Source organism: Electrona antarctica (genome assembly GCF_951216825.1).
Source record: "Electrona antarctica genome assembly, chromosome: 24".
Lineage (NCBI taxonomy): Eukaryota > Metazoa > Chordata > Actinopteri > Myctophiformes > Myctophidae > Electrona > Electrona antarctica.
The window spans coordinates 24,537,266-24,555,272 of NC_136803.1; the positions used below are offsets into that span (position 1 = coordinate 24,537,266).

The 18,007-nt window shown below is 44.2% G+C and overlaps 1 long non-coding RNA gene across 1 annotated transcript; it reads right to left on the bottom strand.

The window, feature by feature from the left end:
• Window positions 1–1,155: 1,155 nt before the first annotated feature.
• On the bottom strand, window positions 1,156–5,901 carry LOC306916927. The gene is made up of 3 exons (XR_013789056.1): window positions 5,703–5,901; window positions 3,557–3,674; window positions 1,156–1,243 (listed from the first exon to the last, which is right to left on the bottom strand). It is a non-coding gene; the product is annotated as an uncharacterized lncRNA (long non-coding RNA).
• Between the last annotated feature and the right edge of the window lie 12,106 nt (window positions 5,902–18,007).

The following is an 18,007-nucleotide window of genomic DNA, read 5'->3' on the forward strand; positions in this document are numbered from 1 at the left end:
AGCATGTTAGCATATTAGCATTAGCATGTTAGCATTAGCATGTTAGCATATTAGCATTAGCATGTTAGCATTAGCATGTTAGCATTAGCATGTTAGCATTAGCATATTAGCATTAGCATGTTAGCATTAGCATGTTAGCATTAGCATGTTAGCATGTTAGCATTAGCATGTTAGCATTAGCATGTTAGCATGCTAGCATTAGCATATTAGCATTAGCATGTTAGCATTAGCATGTTAGCATGTTAGCATTAGCATGTTAGCATATTAGCATTAGCATGTTAGCATTAGCATGTTAGCATTAGCATGTTAGCATGTTAGCATTAGCATGTTAGCATTAGCATGTTAGCATGTTAGCATTAGCATGTTAGCATGTTAGCATTAGCATGTTAGCATTAGCATGTTAGTATTAGCATGTTAGCATTAAAATGTTGGTGGCAACGTAATGTGCAATAAACTTAGACAAAATACCCCATTGAAAGTCAACCAAATGGACCCTTACAGGGTCTGAGAGGCTAAATGTCATCAAATGGTGGTCCGTGGCTCAAATGCTGCACAGACTTGGCGAGCTGCAGGCACCCAGTCAAATTTCCTGAAATTTGTTTCTAGTTGTTATTAGTATTCTCCACTAGGTCTCCAGTAACCTCGCCTCACCAGGCTTTCCACCACCTCGGAGGAAAGCCTGGTCTCTGTTTCAAAAATCTGTCGGGAGCGGATGATATTGTTACGTCATGTAAAGTCAGGAACAATCTAACGGAACTTTTATTGAGAAAAATCGGTTTGAGGGAAAAGGAAGTTGCCACCCCGTTGTTCCTGCCTGTCGACTACAAAAGAATACTACAACATGACGTAACAATATCATCCGCTCCCAACAGGATCATATATACTAAATTAAATGGTGCACAGGCTAGGTCTCCAGTGAGAATACAACTGGCCTGCCATCCACTCCCATGTTAGAGAAATTTCTAGAACACTCATATTGGAACACCCCTTTCCTGTATCGTTCCACTTCACCCGAGACCACCATTCAATTTTCAATGGACTTTAACTATTGAACTGATCGGTGGATTTACAAGCCGTTTCGGTTGCAGCAGCAGCTGTTATGTGACAATGAACAACACCTTGAAGCTGGAAAAGAGAGACTTACTGAGGTCTGGCTGCTCTTCAGGTTCCTCCTGTTTCACTGAAACAGGTCTGGCTGGGTCTGGAGAATTCATCTGAGCCTGCTGTCTGGACTCCTCCGAGTCTGGAAAGAAACCATTGAAATCCCAGAGGAGTTTAGGATTAACTAAGACCAGAAACTCCTCTGAACTTGAATAATACATAATTTATTTTTGTCGTGGATGTACGTAATGTATATTTATAAATCTGATAACGCTGAACGCTGATGTTCACTTCCGGTTCATTTCCGCAGGGGCGTAACTAGCAAGCAGGCCCAGAAGGAAGGGGGGGCGACACACGGCCGCCCAACCGTGCTGTCGGTAAAATAAAATTATAAATACAGACAGCGAAGCAATAACAGTTGAGTTGACCAACGTTTGGCAGAGCCTGGTGGTGGCTGCTGCTAGCACACAGCCACACACCATAGGCACACACGTGCCTCGCCTCCCAACAGCTCTGGTGGAGAATAACGTGAAGGAAGTCAGAAGTTAGAGTGTGCAGTAGGGCATTCACTAAAAAAATCGATTTATCGATTTATCGATTTCATTAACACAAGTCGATTCAGATTAGGAGGAGTCGAAAGTTGAAAAAAAAAAAAAAAAGTTTCTCATATCATATTTTTTGCTCTGTGTGCGTGCGTACAGAATTCAAACTGTAGCATTGATTATTGTCACGGACAGAAGTCAATCCTTGGTTTCTGTTGTGTTTGAACAATAATAGCAATTCAAAACAGAACCTCCAGTCGCTGTCATAAGAACGGGAGGTGCGCTCATGAACACGGCAGCAGAGCCTATTTGCACGCGCACCTGCAGCCCATCAAGTATAATTTATGCTTCGTCCCGCGATGGTGTCGCGCACGCAGACCTCTACGCTCACAACAGTCGCATCTGCGATGCGATGTGAGCTTGTATATCAGCTGTTCTCTGTGCGCAACACTGTTGGGAATTGATTACATGAAACAGTCACCCGTGCGCCCAGTCCCAATGTTTGTAAACAAATAATTGGTCTATTAGTTTGCATTGCATTCAGAAGTTCAGAACGCGCCCTTAATTAAAAACCAACTGCAGCTGTGTATGTGGCTCTCAGCGCACGGTGTCCCACTATTGACTGGCTGAATTTGAAGTTTGAACTGCGCTGCGTCAGAGAAGTAACAGATAGAAGCGCGCAAACTTTATCCCCAAACGATATCCCCCTCACCTCCATGCTGGAAATAAAACGTCTGGCTTTCCGAGGCTACATCCGTGCTGACGCAATGACTCCTGTTTCTGGTTTAGCTTTACGCGCGGGGCACATCATATGAACCTCTCCGTCTCCGGTCAGTGCGGTGCGGGTTGTTGTTTATTTGCATGGCTCAGAAAATAAGTAACAAACTAACATGAGAACGTTATCGAGTTGGAGGGGAAGGAGGAGGAGAAGGTTCACGTGGAAGGTAATGCAGATTGTATTCTGATGATGTGCCAAACTGCTGCTGGGATGATAATATATAGACCTATGTCCTATGACTGCCACTAGTGTTAATGTTATATTTTGTATTGTGTACTTCTCGGGCCGCTGTGCTGCTGCGCTGCTGCTGCTGGCGATGTGTGCCAATGATGCCCCCTCTCCTGTTGTGTTCTCTTTTCTGGTCTGTGTACCAGTGTGCGACGCACACACTGTTTAGTATTTACTATTATAGTTTTATGTTTTGATAATCGGCGCTTTGCCATATTGGAGAGGCCACTGTGTGCGCAGTGCTTTGTTTGACAGGCTCCGTATTGCGCGCACCTCCACCCGCCCCTGTTGAGCGCGCACACCTCCACCCACCCCCCCCCCCCCCCCGTCATACAAAACGATAAATCGACTCAACTTCGACTTTACTGTCTGACAAGTCGACTTGGAAAAATCTCAAGTCGTTAATGCCCTAGTGTGCAGTGGGCTATCCTGAGTCCAGACTGGATTCTGCGGCTCTGTTCACAAATCCCAACTACTGTACAGTGCCCCGCTGTTTATAAACCAAAATGCAGACCACGCGAGGGGGGTGGTGTCTGGCGCTGACCAGCCTGCGTAGGGGCCTACTGACGTCTAGTTACGCTGTTGCATTTCCGGTTGTATCTGTCGCTTAGTAACCTAAAGCCATTAATACGTTAGCGAAGAGCGCCATCTATGGTAAACCACTGAAAAGAACTTTGAATGTAAAGCACCGTCTTTGGCAGTTAAGAGTTGGAAACGCGTTGGAAATGCTTAACTGCATAAATACATATAAATAGCCGTTGTTGGCAGTCAATGTTTGTGCAGCCACCCAGATGTAAAATAGACATGGCCGTGAGAGATTTCGGCAGATTGTCGCTATGGAAGCGATTAAATGTACAATAGCTCATGGCTCACATGTTTAACTAGCTATAAATAAAACAGTACATACCCATCCTGTACAACTTTAATACAGGTTGCAGCTTTGCATGAAACAGTCCCTGGTCCAGTGCTGAATATCTTTTGGAGGTCATCTCTCCTGATGGTGTGAGATCTCCTTCTGTGGTGCTCTGTGGAAATCACCAACAGAAAATAATGTTTTAGTTATCATTCAGCTTCATCTTAGCTGTTTTAACATTTAGGGCAGTATTATGCGTGTCTTAAGTACCAGGTCTTATTACTTAACTTAAGACCTGGAGGCGTGATCAATGCCATTTGGCTATTCTGAGTGGCCAAACAGCATTGACCACGCCTCCAGGTCTTAAGTTAAGTCATAAGACCTGGTACTTAAGACAAGCATAATACTGCCCTTAGAGTTCAATTTAAACCAAAATGAATTCAATATATTTTAACATTTCCTATCAAATTCATCTGCACTACAAAAATGAGAAAGACAATACTAAATAAATAATGCCACACATTCACTCAGCAAACTAAAGGCTCACTTCTGCCTCAATTAAAATGGCTGCTTAGGGACAATTTGATATTTTACATATTACATGTGAGCTTGTAGATCGGCTATTTTAGGTTTGGGAGTCCATATATTAGGTTTGGTGGTCCAAGTATAAAGGGTTTAGTGGTTAAACTGAAGTGACATTGATACATTCCAAATATTAAAGTATTCTGCAGCACCACTGGACTTGTGTCTCCCTTATGATTAATTCCTGTTCTGTTCTTTGACTATATAGAAGTGTCTATTTGTACGTCTCTAAATGTTTTGATGAATTGAACAAGGTGGACCCTCTTGTAAACTTAAAAAAAAAGCTTAATTGGGTCGTCCACTCACAGTTAACAGTCTTTGTATTGAGTTTGTGCTTGAAATGTACTGTAATTCTGCAAACTGTTAATACATATTTCAATTCAATCAAATCACTCAATGTCACGGCACCACACTGGACTAGTCACTGTAGGTTCATAATTCATATTTTTCATTCAATACGTACACATATGTTTCATTAAATAAAATAACCAATTGACCAGCCTCTAAGCTGCATGTGCGACATGATGTCGCACATGCAGCTCCGCTAGTTTAAAAAAAATCACACCCATGTGAAGTAAGTGGTGCAACTCCGTGTGGGGGTCTCCGGAACATCCAGACCCCCAGGAACGTGGCCAGGGTGCCGGCCCAATTCCGGCGAGCCACCCGCGTCCGAAATGGTTGAGAAATGACCGTGTAGGGATCCCTCTACTCTACTGTACTGTAGCCTACTGTAACACCCCAAATCATCATATTAAAGAGAGTGTGTGTGTGCGTGTTAGCCAGCCAGGGACAGACCCAGGGACCCAGATAGCTGTCTATAGGAGTGGTTGCACCACTCAAAAATCCACAGCACACACACCACTGTTTGCACTTTTGAACCTTTATAGCAAATATGCAAAGCCATGTTGACGTCATCACGTGCCATTCACGGGCATGTCCATTACGTGGCGCGACCCTCCCATAGACATGCAAATGCAACGCCTTTGTGTTCAAGGAGAGCCAGGGGGTGGGGTTCAGTGGGAGAAGGTGAAGGTATTTAATTTGATGCATGATCAGCCGTTTCGCCAGTGAGTGTACATTACTTCTTAAGGGCACTAATTACACTGCCAATGACCGCATGTACTGTTGAACGTCTGTTTTCTATTGTACAAAGAGTAAAAAGTGCATGCAGAACTACAATGACAATATCTCGCATAGTCTGTGTCAGAGTAATCTAGTAAGAGAGTGGTGACACGCTTTGATCTCGCCGCAAAGCGGGTACCTATGGGCGATAGTTCCAAACATTGCTCCAATGGCTGGAACTATTCCATTGAGATAGAATGAGCACTTCCGCATTACATTGTTACAATGACAGTCAACGGTGGGTAGCGTTTGAGAGAAATGTAACAATGTAATAATATAGGCTAATTAAGTATCCTATAATCTAAGTAACTAGTTAACCAAGATTGTGACAAAAACAGAGGGAGAAAGGAGAAGAAAATACCTTATTTTTTACTGGGGTAACTACTGGTTGTTTATGAGCACATTTACAAGCAAGCAGAGAAATACGATTGATGTTCCATCTTAAAAGACGAGTCAAACAAAGACAAACGAATGAAGCACAACGTGAATAGTTTACCTGCTGTGTTTCAGTGGTTGAGCTGCTAACAAACGTCCTGCTGCTGCTTAACGACCACACTGTTTTGAAACGACACGTTTTTACTTTTCTTTGTTTGTTAAAGTGTCAACCCAGATCCCGGTACCCTGCGGGGGGGACTAACGATGTCGAATCTTTGGTTTAAACTTCCCGAAATGCAAAAGTGTGCATCAAAATGCCACCGCGCAGTCAACACACCGCCATGTTGTTTTCACAACTGCATTGTGGGTAACAGTCTTCTTCTTCTTCTTCTTCTTCTTCTTTTGGATTTCCGGCAGTGTGGACGCCGCGAGGCGTATTACTGCCCTCCACAGGTTGGGAATATAATGTCTACTTTGGCATCCTCAGTGAATCATATTTACAGTGCCCACCCGAACTTTCCCCTTATACTGATATTTCCGTTCTATTCTTAAGCCGCATTTGGCTGAGTCAGGGTAAACCCCTCTCTCAATGTGTTGTCCAGTTCTTCAGCACTTATGTCTTCCACATTCAAAAACATCCTGCTGCTTCCAGCACCATCTTTATGTAACCCCTAGAGGGAGGCAGAGGTTAAGTGACAGGGGTATTTAAAGCCTTTCTGAGCAGGCAGGTTAGCAGGTCCGAAAGCTGTGGGGCCTGCACAACCAGTTTTGGGCAATATTACTTAGGAGAGTAATATCTTTACTTTACTTACTACTCCTTAGAAAAAGTAATAATATTACATTACATTACTTTTATTATTATTACTTGGAATCAATAGTAATACTGTTACACATTACTTTATATATTACTTTTCAACCGGGCCCCTTCCACCCGCAAAAAGAAGCTGTTTAGCCAGCTCCTTTTACAACTGAATCCAATTCATTTGAATAAGAAGTCTCCAATCAGCCAAACTGAATAATTGCAGGATATAAAACAAAAATAGTCAACAGTCTCTCATCAGCCTTTTTGTGCTGCACATTCCACATTTTGGATTCAACATCAACAATCTGAACTGCACACACTGCAGCATCTCAAAACGGACAGTATTGTATACATAAATAACAAACAATAAAATAAAGCAACAGTCTCTGACCTTTTTGAGGCAGCCTCTCAAGACAGACTGTTGACTCACGTCCAATTTCAAGGAAAAAGAGGGCGCTGCTATTCCTTTATTTGCCGATGGGTTCTCAGATTGGAGGCAGCCTAACATTGGACCTCAAAGCATTTTCCAATGCCAGAGCGGTGGCGCAAAGACCCACCCGGCAGCACTGTTTAATGCAATTTATTTGTGCATCATTGCATGTATAAGTATTTTTGTTGATAAAGTTGTAAATGTCAACAGTATGTAGGCCTATATCCATACCATATTAAGCAGAAAGTAGCCGGCCGGACCCCGGGCCGCATATCCCCGCCAGGTCAGGTTGTATTCCCAGGCCTGTGGAATTCATAGTAGCCAATTTGAATGGAATACTGCTGATACGATACAGAACCATGCTGTCAGATGGAAACCTTGTATGACCAAAACCATTCCTTTACCAAATATATAATAAAAAAAGAATACAATAGTTAAAATAGCCTATATCTACAAGCTCACAATGCATCATATTCATATATCGACACGTTGGGTTGGGAGCTTGTACATCTGCCATTTAATTATTATAATAATTTGTCTCCACCAGGCCGAAGGCATGGGCAGAGAGTATGTTTCGCACTCTGTGTGTGCGTGAGTCCGTGTGTGTTCAAGACAGATCTGTCCGATATTTCAGATTCCATCCTAATTGGCTAACATTGGCTTTTAAAGTTCGTAGGATTGGCCCGTTTTGAACAAAAAGCCTGAAATCATGAACGCAGCGTGCAATTTACGTGAAATCTTTCCTGGACTTTCCTACTAGGCTGAGGAATATATCCCACCCTTTTCACATTGGCCTGTTATAGCGCCACCAACAGGTGGATTTTTGCAAAACACATTTGGAACAAAATCCCTCAAATCATCCAAATGCCATCCAAGGCATAAGAAGAAATGTCACCCTTTTCATATTGGCCTATTATAGCACCACCAGGAGGCCACAACCTGACCTGCCCTGGTGGAGACCTGTGCCCCGAGGGGCACTTTTTCTAGTTTTTACTGTGGACCACCACCGCCGCAAATATAAAAGCAGCTGACTGTCATCATTTCTTGTTTTTACATAATACAACTATAAAATGAAATGTGTGTGTGTGTGTGTGTGTGTGTGTGTGTGTGTGTGTGTGTGTGTGTGTGTGTGTGTGTGTGTGTGTGTGTGTGTGTGTGTGTGTGTGTGTGTGTGTGTGTGTATGTGTGAGATGGGGGGGGGGGGTATTGTGGCTTGAGCTGCAGAAAACGGTTGAATTTATAGACACAATTGACTAAAGCAATAAGCCACAAGAATTTTGAGGCTACCTTGTATTTTATAATGGCTGAGAGGTGTGGTGAGACACGACACACAGTTGAACAAGGCAGTGTCCAGTCCTGGTTCAACAGTCTGATGGTAGCCGGGTAGAAACTCTTCAAAAGGTGCGTGTTCAAGCAGCCACTTGATAATGTGATAGAGCTTGCCTGGCTGTTGTCGCAGACAGAGCCATAGAGTAAGACAGAGCCACCGCCTGGGCCACATAGACTTCTATTGAGAATGGGGACAACAAATAGGGACAAGTCCTGGACCGGAAGTAGGCAGAAATACATTGGACTCAGGCAACAGCAATACTACAGTTGACATGTTGCACCCATGCCTAAAATTGCTCTTATTTGCACCGCCGTCGTTGAAAACAATATATATTTCAAACTCCAGCTTGTCCCTCTCCAGGCAGCACGAACAGCGCTCGAGCACTCGGTTTCTGCCTCCTCAATATCATAACTCTTTTATTTGATGGCTCTGGTCGCAGACTCGCAGTACTGTTACATCATCATTCACTCTTGCTCTCTCTCCTTTACCCTCTGTCTATTCCTCCTACCCCCCCCCCCCTCTCTCTCCCTCTGTTCATTTTTCTCTCCGTTATTCATCCAGATCACTGACTTTGGCCTCGCCAGGTTTGAAGACATAAGGACGGCCAAAAATCTCATTGGGGCGTGCACACCCTTCTTCGCACCTCCAGAGGCCTCGGGGTCAGAGGGGGCCACCCTTGCCTTTGATGTCTACAGGTATTTATCATTCCCTTTGCCATTTTCTGTGGGACCGAAATTCAACCAGTGTGTCCCATGTGTGATAAGTGGACTATGTATGCTAAATGATGATCAATGTCTCTTTTTTTTAGTTACGGGATACTGGTGTGGAGCATTTTAAGTGAGTAATTATCTTTCTCGTCTTCTGTATTTTTTCTTTCTTTCTCCTTCGTTGTCTTCCAGAGAAGTTGTCATTACAAACACATCCATGTCTTGGTTGTCCCAAGTGCCAAATGCCAATCAAAGTGACTGTACTGACTACAATCACAGCGCGTCTTTTCCAAGACATGGCAAAACAAATAACAACATAACATCTGTTTAGCAGACTGTGGTGCATGGCTCGTGTGGGACAACCAAGGAATGCATGTGTTTGTAATGACTTTTCCCTTTTCAAAATCACTTTTGAACCCAACAAATAGTGTAAAAGCAATATATGCTTATGTGCTCCACTCTATGTTACTCTATGTATGAGGGCTGCTGAGGAAACTGGACGACAGGGGAATTTCTGCTAAATAAACCCCCAAGGCAAGTCATTTGGGATCAATATATGTAGGAAAATGAGCCTATGTTATTTTATCTGGAGTTGTCATTTAAGGTCAGGTCTATAATGCACTGATAAGGCATTAAAATACGTATTATGTGTGTATAATTATGCATAAGAACTTATAGCATGGTTTAGGAAGTATTTATAAGTTATATCAATGTGATGTATAAGTCCTGGCTATGATGCATTATAAACTTAGTACCAGGTAACATTTTACTTGTAATGCATTAACTGTCTGTCTGTAATGCATCATTATTATAAATCAATTTATAATGCATTTTAAATGGTACCATGCGTTATGAGCACAGTTATGGCCATGTGTTATAAGCACTTAATAATACTTTATAAATAATATTTTGAGTTGTCATACATGATTATAAACATTTATAATGAGTGTTATAATGTTTTAGGAATGCATTATAGACCCAACATTAACTAAAGTGTTACCCAAAATGTCTTGGTGGACACAACTCCTTAAAGCTGCTATAAGCAAGTATTTGAATTACTTTTATTATTATTATTCAGACAGCCAGCAATGGGTAGAACGCTCCCAAAAAAAATTAGTCTCTGTGACACATCTAGGGGCCGCAATCTGCATTCAAAGATGTTCCTAGAAGCTTTGTCATTGGTTGAAAAAAAAACTACTATTTTAAATGTAATGTCTGTAAGGGAGTACGGCCACCCCTAGAGGATATTGATGGAATGCAGGCCGAAGGGCTGGAGGAGCTGCTACAACTCATGGAGAGGTGCTGGAGCCAAAAGAAGGAAGACAGACCCAGTTTTAAAGGTGAGGAGACTGACCTGCAACAACCATCACTTGGAAAGTAGTTTTATACCTCCCACCTGTAGAGATACTGGCAGTGGTGGAAAAAGTACTACTTTTTTGTTTACTTAAAGGAGCATTCAGTGATTTGGGTGAGTTGGAAAAAAACCCGGTCCACCCGGTAACAAGATGTGCACATACACACGCTCTACAGTGGGGGAAGTACAACAGACCAACAGCACGTGCACCAATGCCCGCCCCCCTCGATCATGATTGGAGGAAGGCCCCTCTCATCCTTATTGGATGAAGGCTTTGCCACCCAAAGCCCAAACCGAAACTAGGGTTTTTGACCCCAGGGGCTCACTGGGGACATGGAGGAACTCCTTATATGGTCAGCACACTTTATAGTAGGGAGGATTATCCAAAAAATAAGAAAAAATAAGTGAAATCACTGATTATACCTTTAATGTAAAAGTATCAATACTGCAATGTAGAAGTACTCTGTTACAGGTAAAAGTACGGAATGTACTCTAGTAAAAGTACGAAAATATTGGCTATATTTGTTTGCGTTGCGAGCTATTAAAAAGCTCGCAACGCATTGTGTTTAATGTATGTTTTGTAATAATATTCAAAGTAACTATACTAAAGTTTTCAAATAAATGTAGTGGGGTAAATGTACAATAAGTTATATTACACGAATTGTAATTATGTTCTTGAGGTAATTGTTTATCCCTCAAAATCACGAACTCTAATTCGACCTTTGGGCTACAAATAAGTCGGTGTGTCCAAAAACGTATAGTTACTGCACTCAACTGTTACTCAACTGTGTGCCTGTGTTGTTCCCAGACTGCAAAGCTGTGGCAGAAGGCCTGTATAAGAAGCACAGGGATGGGATATGGGAGGCCGTCTTCCAAGTGCAAAAGGAGCTGGTAAAGAATACATGACGCATTATAAACTCTTTCACTCACTCACTGATGTCTGCCTGTCTGTCTGTCTGTCTGTCTGTCTGTCTGTCTGTCTGTCTGTCATGGCTTTCTTTGTCATATCTCCTCCCTCTTTCAAGACATGATGTTGTTGATCAGAATTACTTGTTCAATAGAGTTCATACAATACAATACCATACTGTACATGTTGTTGAAATGAAATAACATGACTGTGTTCAACAGGATCGTGCTGGCAAGGATCCACACAGAGGTGAGCTTTTATTGTCCTTGTGCAGCTCAATTATTATTATTTTTAGAGGAGTAGCAGCGTTGGTGGTGGCAGGGTGTTTAAAATACTACTCAAAGGAAAGGGGACTGGTTGACTCAGACGAGGGCGTGTGTGTGTGTGTGTGTGTGTGTGTGTGTGTGTGTGTGTGTGTGTGTGTGTGTGTGTGTGTGTGTGTGTGTGTGTGTGTGTGTGTGTGTGCGTGTGCGTGTGCGTGTGCGTGTGCGCGTTTGCGCGCGTGATGATTTTAATGTTCACCGTCTTGTTCTCTCATCAGATGTGTGTGAACTCACACTGGATCCAAACACGGCACACACAAAGACCTTTCTGTCTGAGAACAACAGGAAAGTGACATGGACGAGTGCGGAGCAGAAGTACACTGTTAACCCGGACAGATTTAAAGACTTGAGGCAGGTGATGTGTAGAAAGAGGCTGACCGTGACTAAACGCTGTTCCTGGGTGGTCGAGTGGAGTGGAGGCGTTCAGATAGCAGTGGCATACAGAGGCCTCCACAGACAGGGTGTCGACGGCGAGTTTGGACTCAACGAGAAGTCCTGGAGTCTGAAATGCGACGGCATTTTTAACACCGCCTGCCCTACACCGTGTGTCACAATAAGAAGAAAACCGAGCTCCCTGACCGTCCCTCCTCTCCCTCCAGTAGAGTAGCAGTGCGTGTTGACTATCTTGATGGCACTGTGTCCTTCTTCACGGTGTCCTCTAGCACTCACACTCACCTGCACACCTTCCAGGCCAAATTCACTGAACCGCTCTATGTTGGGTTCAGGGTGTGGTGGAATGAATCATCAGTGTGTGTGATAGAGAGAGGAGGTACAGTACCATCCAAGAACAGTTAGAACACACACACACATGCTGAGGTGTGTGCGTGCGTGCGCACGCTGAGGTCATAAAAGTAAAATCCTCATGGGGTCAGGGTCCATTTGGGTCCAATCATTTCATGACTGCTAATTATGTACTGTATGTTGTTATGACAATAAACTTCAACTTGTTTCATTAACTTCAACTAACTTGAAAATCATACCTGTCCATTATTTATATTTTTATCTGTGATTTATAATCACATCATGATTGTGTAAGATTTTTGCTGATTATGACTCAATGTCAATGTTCAACATTATTAAATGTGTCCTAGCTGGTAGGGAATTCGTAAAGATTGTGCACTTTTTGTGACTACTTTGATTGTTGGCATGGTGGTTTTCAACAACCATCGCAAACATAATTCATAGAAGATGGATTCAATGCAATGGATTATGTTACTATTGGGTATGCTAAATAATATTAAAAAAATCACACCCGTGTGAACTGAGTGGTGTAAGGTCTGTCATTACGTCATGTCTGACGTAATGAAATCACACCCGGGTGTGATTTCATTACCTGGCTTTGTTTGTGCAGAAAAAATTAGCATGGTTGCTATGTTCACCCTGTTCACCTGGGTGTGATTTCATTACGTCATTACAACAGGGTGAACATAGCAACCATGCTCATTTTTTCTGCACAAAAAAGCCAGTTGTAGGAGTGGTTTACACCACTCAAAAATCTGACCGGTCTGAACTGAGTGGTACTGTACTTGTGCTGTACGTACTGTAGGCTACTGTACTGTAGGCCTACAAGCTCTCCTCCCTGGCGTGCGTACGTGTGTGCGTGTGTGTGTCCCAAAATTATCATATTTGAACTAATAAGGACCCCCCACCTTGGCGAGCATTTGGAATTGTAGTTGGAGTTGAGGCATTACATTTAACTCTCTTCCATTGTGAAAGTAGACAATCTCATGCAGTCAACTATAATATGTGAGAACACAACTTCACAGAAATTAAAAAAGGTCTGTCTATAGGCCTACAAGATCTCCTTCCACTTCAAATGAATCAGTGCTTATTATCAAGAGCTGAAGTCTCTTAACATCAATTTAATCTCCATGCAGAGAACGTGTTACAGCAGCAACAGCAGCCAGTCAGAAGAATGAAACATGGGGACAGGAGTTAGGATACTGTTAAGAGCAACATAATAATAGTGTCATGTATTTCCACACAACTAAACTCACTAAACTCACTAAACTAGAGAGAAATGAACTCTCTAAACTAAAGCAAACTGTAGTCAACGCATCAGATGAAGAAACGCAGGCAGAGAGAGTGAACTGAAGATCCCAGAGTTGACCATTTGGCATTTATTCGATCCAAAGACAAAGACAGCAGAGAGCTTCGCCGTGGCCATGGGTGGCCCACGGGAGCACAAGCAAAGCTGACCACCTTGGTGGCCAGCCTGCCCAAGACTACTAGTTTAACATTGCAGTTACTGAGACAATATATAGTACTTTTGCATAGACAGAGTTGAACACAGGGGTGGAGTTTAGACTTTACATAGAGAGTGAAAAGAAACATTTGGTGTCTTCAGAAACATCCAGAAAGTTCCTTGAGACAATAGAATGCTACATTTCTCTCACACCTGGCACAGCCTCAAACAGTAAAGAACAATGGAATTCTCTACAGGGTGCTTGGGCTGAAGCGATTGCTCTAGTCTAGACCGGGAGTCTCCTCTCTCACCCATGATGATTGACTTTTGACATAGAACCCTTTGACATAGAATATTGCAAATATGGAATTATGGACTATATCCATGAGACCACAATAATAGTTATTATGAATCTTTAAAAACACATTACATTTAGTGGGCTGTAATCGTGACATTGTATAGCCATTTTAAAGTTTAAAATATAACTTTATTTAAATGACTTTCTAAACGCTGTATGGTTGTAGGCAGGTTTTGTCCACTTTTGTCCACAGCTACACACTCTTAAAGATGGAGTGCCGTGCCGTGAAGTAGAGCCCTAATCCTGCCACCCTAATAGACAGCGCAACACCCCATCCTTTGTCCGCCTTCTCCTACCAAACCACACCGTTTGCACACATCTCACCATGCACAACACCAACAGCATGCCTGTCCAGACATCAACCACTACTTTGCATCCATGCAACTGTCATATTTACAGTACAATACCCATTTCTATGAAATAACACATTCTTGCGCAAGACCACCAGCCTACGTCAAAATCGTCACCACTTTGCAGAGTTACGCCAACTCCGTTCACTTCATGGGGCCAGTCCAATGGCGCATTGTAGTCTACGGCCTTCACAGTGACACACACGTTATTTCCGACCCCTCAATGTCGCTCCGCACTGCTGCGGAGGAGAAAAACGGGGAACAAAGTTCGGTTTACAGTGTGATCATTTAGGCTGACCTAGGATAAGGTTAGTGTTGCAGCGACACGAACGGCTGTGTTACGTGTGATGATTATACTGATTTAGGATCAGCAGCGCATGGTTTTGCCTTGCGCTGATTTGAATGAAAACACCGGCGAACAACTAGCAAAGCTCAAATCATATTACTATAAGAAGGATTAAAGCAACCATGACAACTCTCCTGTGTGTCCCATTCCCCAAACGTGGATAAAGAAGAGACTAAAGGGCCCGATTAAGCAGGTCACAGGTGAAATCTAATTACATATCATATTACAGTTTTTAAGACGTGGAGGCGTGGGCAATGTCATATTACAATTATGGGCCTGGTAAGAAGCGCTTTCGACACCCCGTGGTGTGAGCAAAACGGCCTTGAATTAGTCATGGGAGTGTTTAGGGCGTTTCTCCTTCCAGCCAATCATGCCATTCCCTTTAAAAGTCAGGTGATCACCTGCGGTCTGTGCAAAGCTATTATAATGGCGGAGTTACCAGAACGCCGCCGGGCTGTTCGATTCTCCAGAGAAGAGATACGTGTGCTCGTGCATGAGGTCACAGGACGTAAACGGGCCATATATGGGACACCTTCCCATCCTCCCAACCTCCTCCTGGCAAAGCAGGCGTGGACTGCCGTTCGGGCGGCCGTGTGCGTCCTCCGGAGTCAGCCGCACTGTGACACAAGTCAAGAAGAGGTTTGCTGATCTCCGGAGGACGGGCAAACACAAGGTATGTTGAGTTGACTGTATAGATGGTGTTATGGGGAATATTGACATTGACCAGAATGGCTTGGGGATTAATAGGTGGCTCCCCATGGCATATTGCCTTATATTGAAATTGACAATAGAATATTCAATCCAAAGGTCGCCCAAAACCGGCGGCAGCAGTCGGCCACGGGAGGAGGAACAGCTACGCTGGAGGTTCTCACACCAGCCGAGGAACTCGCCGCCTCTACCCTCTGCGCCGAAAGCATAGAGGGCTTCGGTGGGGTTGAGGTCGGCGGGGTATCTGGTAATTCAATTTCCTTCCAATTCCACTTATTATTGGGGGGGGGGGGACATTCTCCCAAATTAACACCTGGTTTATGATGGCCGAGTGTAGGCACATGCCACGCAATTCCATGAAATTAAAACTACTGAAGGCAGTTATTTCGTTATCAAAACGAAAGAATAATTGGTGAAGATAATAACCACACGCTTTTGGACTGCAATAGTAGTAAATTCTACACGTATACACGGTGGAAATGGCTAGATATATTTTGAAATGAAATAATATCAAACGGGTTATTGGCTATAAGTCCAAAAAGAGTGGAATTAAGGCATCAGTTTCTTTTTAACAATTGGATTTCAGAAGATTCATGTGTTGAGGTTTTTTTTCGTGGGGTTATCTTATCCCAATTCCTTATTTTTTCGTTGGATTATAACTGCTGCCTTCAGTTTTAATTTGCATGCTACACCAGGTGGTGTAATGTGGGAGAATACACATATCGGTAACATAGCATGGCTAATAAATAGTATAATAATAGCCAATCTCACTTCACATGTGGATCCTATGCATAGCCTACAACATTTACCCAGTGGAAAGGAATGAGACACCATCACACACATCTCCAAACTGTAATTTATTGCAACGAATGCAGTCAAACAATGCAGCTAATTTCAATGGTAATTCCACAGATGGCTCCTCGGCCGCCTCCAGCGTAGCTGCTGAATCCGACCAGGAGGAGGTTGGCGAGTCGGAGCCAGCAGAAGCGGGGGGAGAGCGAGAGGAGGAGGAGGTGGATCCCGGGGAAGGACCGTCGGGGAGTGGGCCTCCGGCAGCGACCGAGGCCGCGAGTCGTCTCAGGCGGGGACCCCATCGAGCATTGTCCAGGGACGGGGATCGCCCGTTCTTGGACATGCAGCAGGCGGGGTTCAAAATGCTAGAGACCACCCTGGGACGGGTCGCGGCCTCACATGAGCGGGCCACCGAGGCTCTCGTGCGCAGCGCTAATGCGCTAGAGCGCTGCGCTGTTGCATGGGAGCGGCTCGCTCATTTGGGATCGTTGAGGCACGCTCCTCCGACGGCCCAAGCCCCTCCACCTCCTCCCGCACCTCCAGCACCACCATCAGCAACACCACCATCAGCAACACCACCGGCACCTCGCTCATCCCCCAGCAACAACACTAGAGCGGCCCGTCGCCGGCCTGATGATACTCCTCCTGGTCCTTCCCGTGGCCGGCTGACCCGTGGAGGTCCACGCCTGCGTCTGCCGAGGGGGAGAGCCAAAAAATGATTGTTTGTTTTGACCTCATGCACGAGCACCCTTTTTTTAATAAGTTTACAGCAAAGCTGTCATTTTAATTTACAATAAATACATTTGAAATCAAGCTTACCCGTTTTCTGTGCGAGTGAAACTCAACTTCAAATGTGTTCAAGGAAAGAACAGGTCATCTGGTTTAAGTTCTCTATCGTATCGAGACTACCTTTCCACCCAACATATTTCATATGTAAGGGGAATGACCCCACCTCACTTGTGACGTGGATATCTCTTTAAGACACACCAGTTGTACTGGCACGCACGGGTATATAAGGCCCAGGTGTGCGTGATTACACTGATTTTTTGATCTCCACCGAGCAGTCCAAGACGTGGTCTCCTCGACAGAAGTGCAGAGCAAGTTATCAACAATAACTGCATTTTTTAGACATTTTAAAAAGCAGCTACTCACGAGTTCTGGCAGCCGGATTGACCTACTGCAGGATGCGGTTTAAGAGAGCTGGCATGGATGCTCCTCTCTGGGTTGCTGTCACACAGCTCCTTTGTAGGTATACAACCAACAAAAACAGGGTAACCAGCCAAAACACCATTACAGGCGTATTGTTGACGTTGCGTTAGCTCACGCGTCCTGTGGTGTATAGCCTGTCTGTCGACCTCCGGGGAGGGACACAGACAGGACAAGTGGCGCGGTAATCCTTGATAAAGGCAGCGGAAGAAAGCTCTATACGGGTGTATTGCTGGCGTAGCGTCAATTCACGCATCCGTGGGGCATATTCCGTGGGCTGGAGTTGACCTGCGGCGGCGCAGCGAAACAACAGTCCTGCCAGGCTAGCACTGAACACAGCACACTATACAGGCGGATTGTCGCTGGGGCGACTTCTGCGTCTGTAGGGCTGTGTTTTTTTGCCTCGCCTCGTGAGAGAGAGCTCCCTGGGGTGTATTGCGGCAAAAACCGTTCACGCACTCCGGTGTAGACTGCGTGGTAGAACCCGTGCGGACGGGGGAAGCCACGGAGCAAGTTTCCCTCCGAATTGAGCCACTGCACTTTGCAGTTCAGAAAGCTGACGCTGAGTCGTCCCTCTCGGGGTTCGATCGTGGCTCGTTTGTAGTTAAAACTACCAAATCTCTTGGGA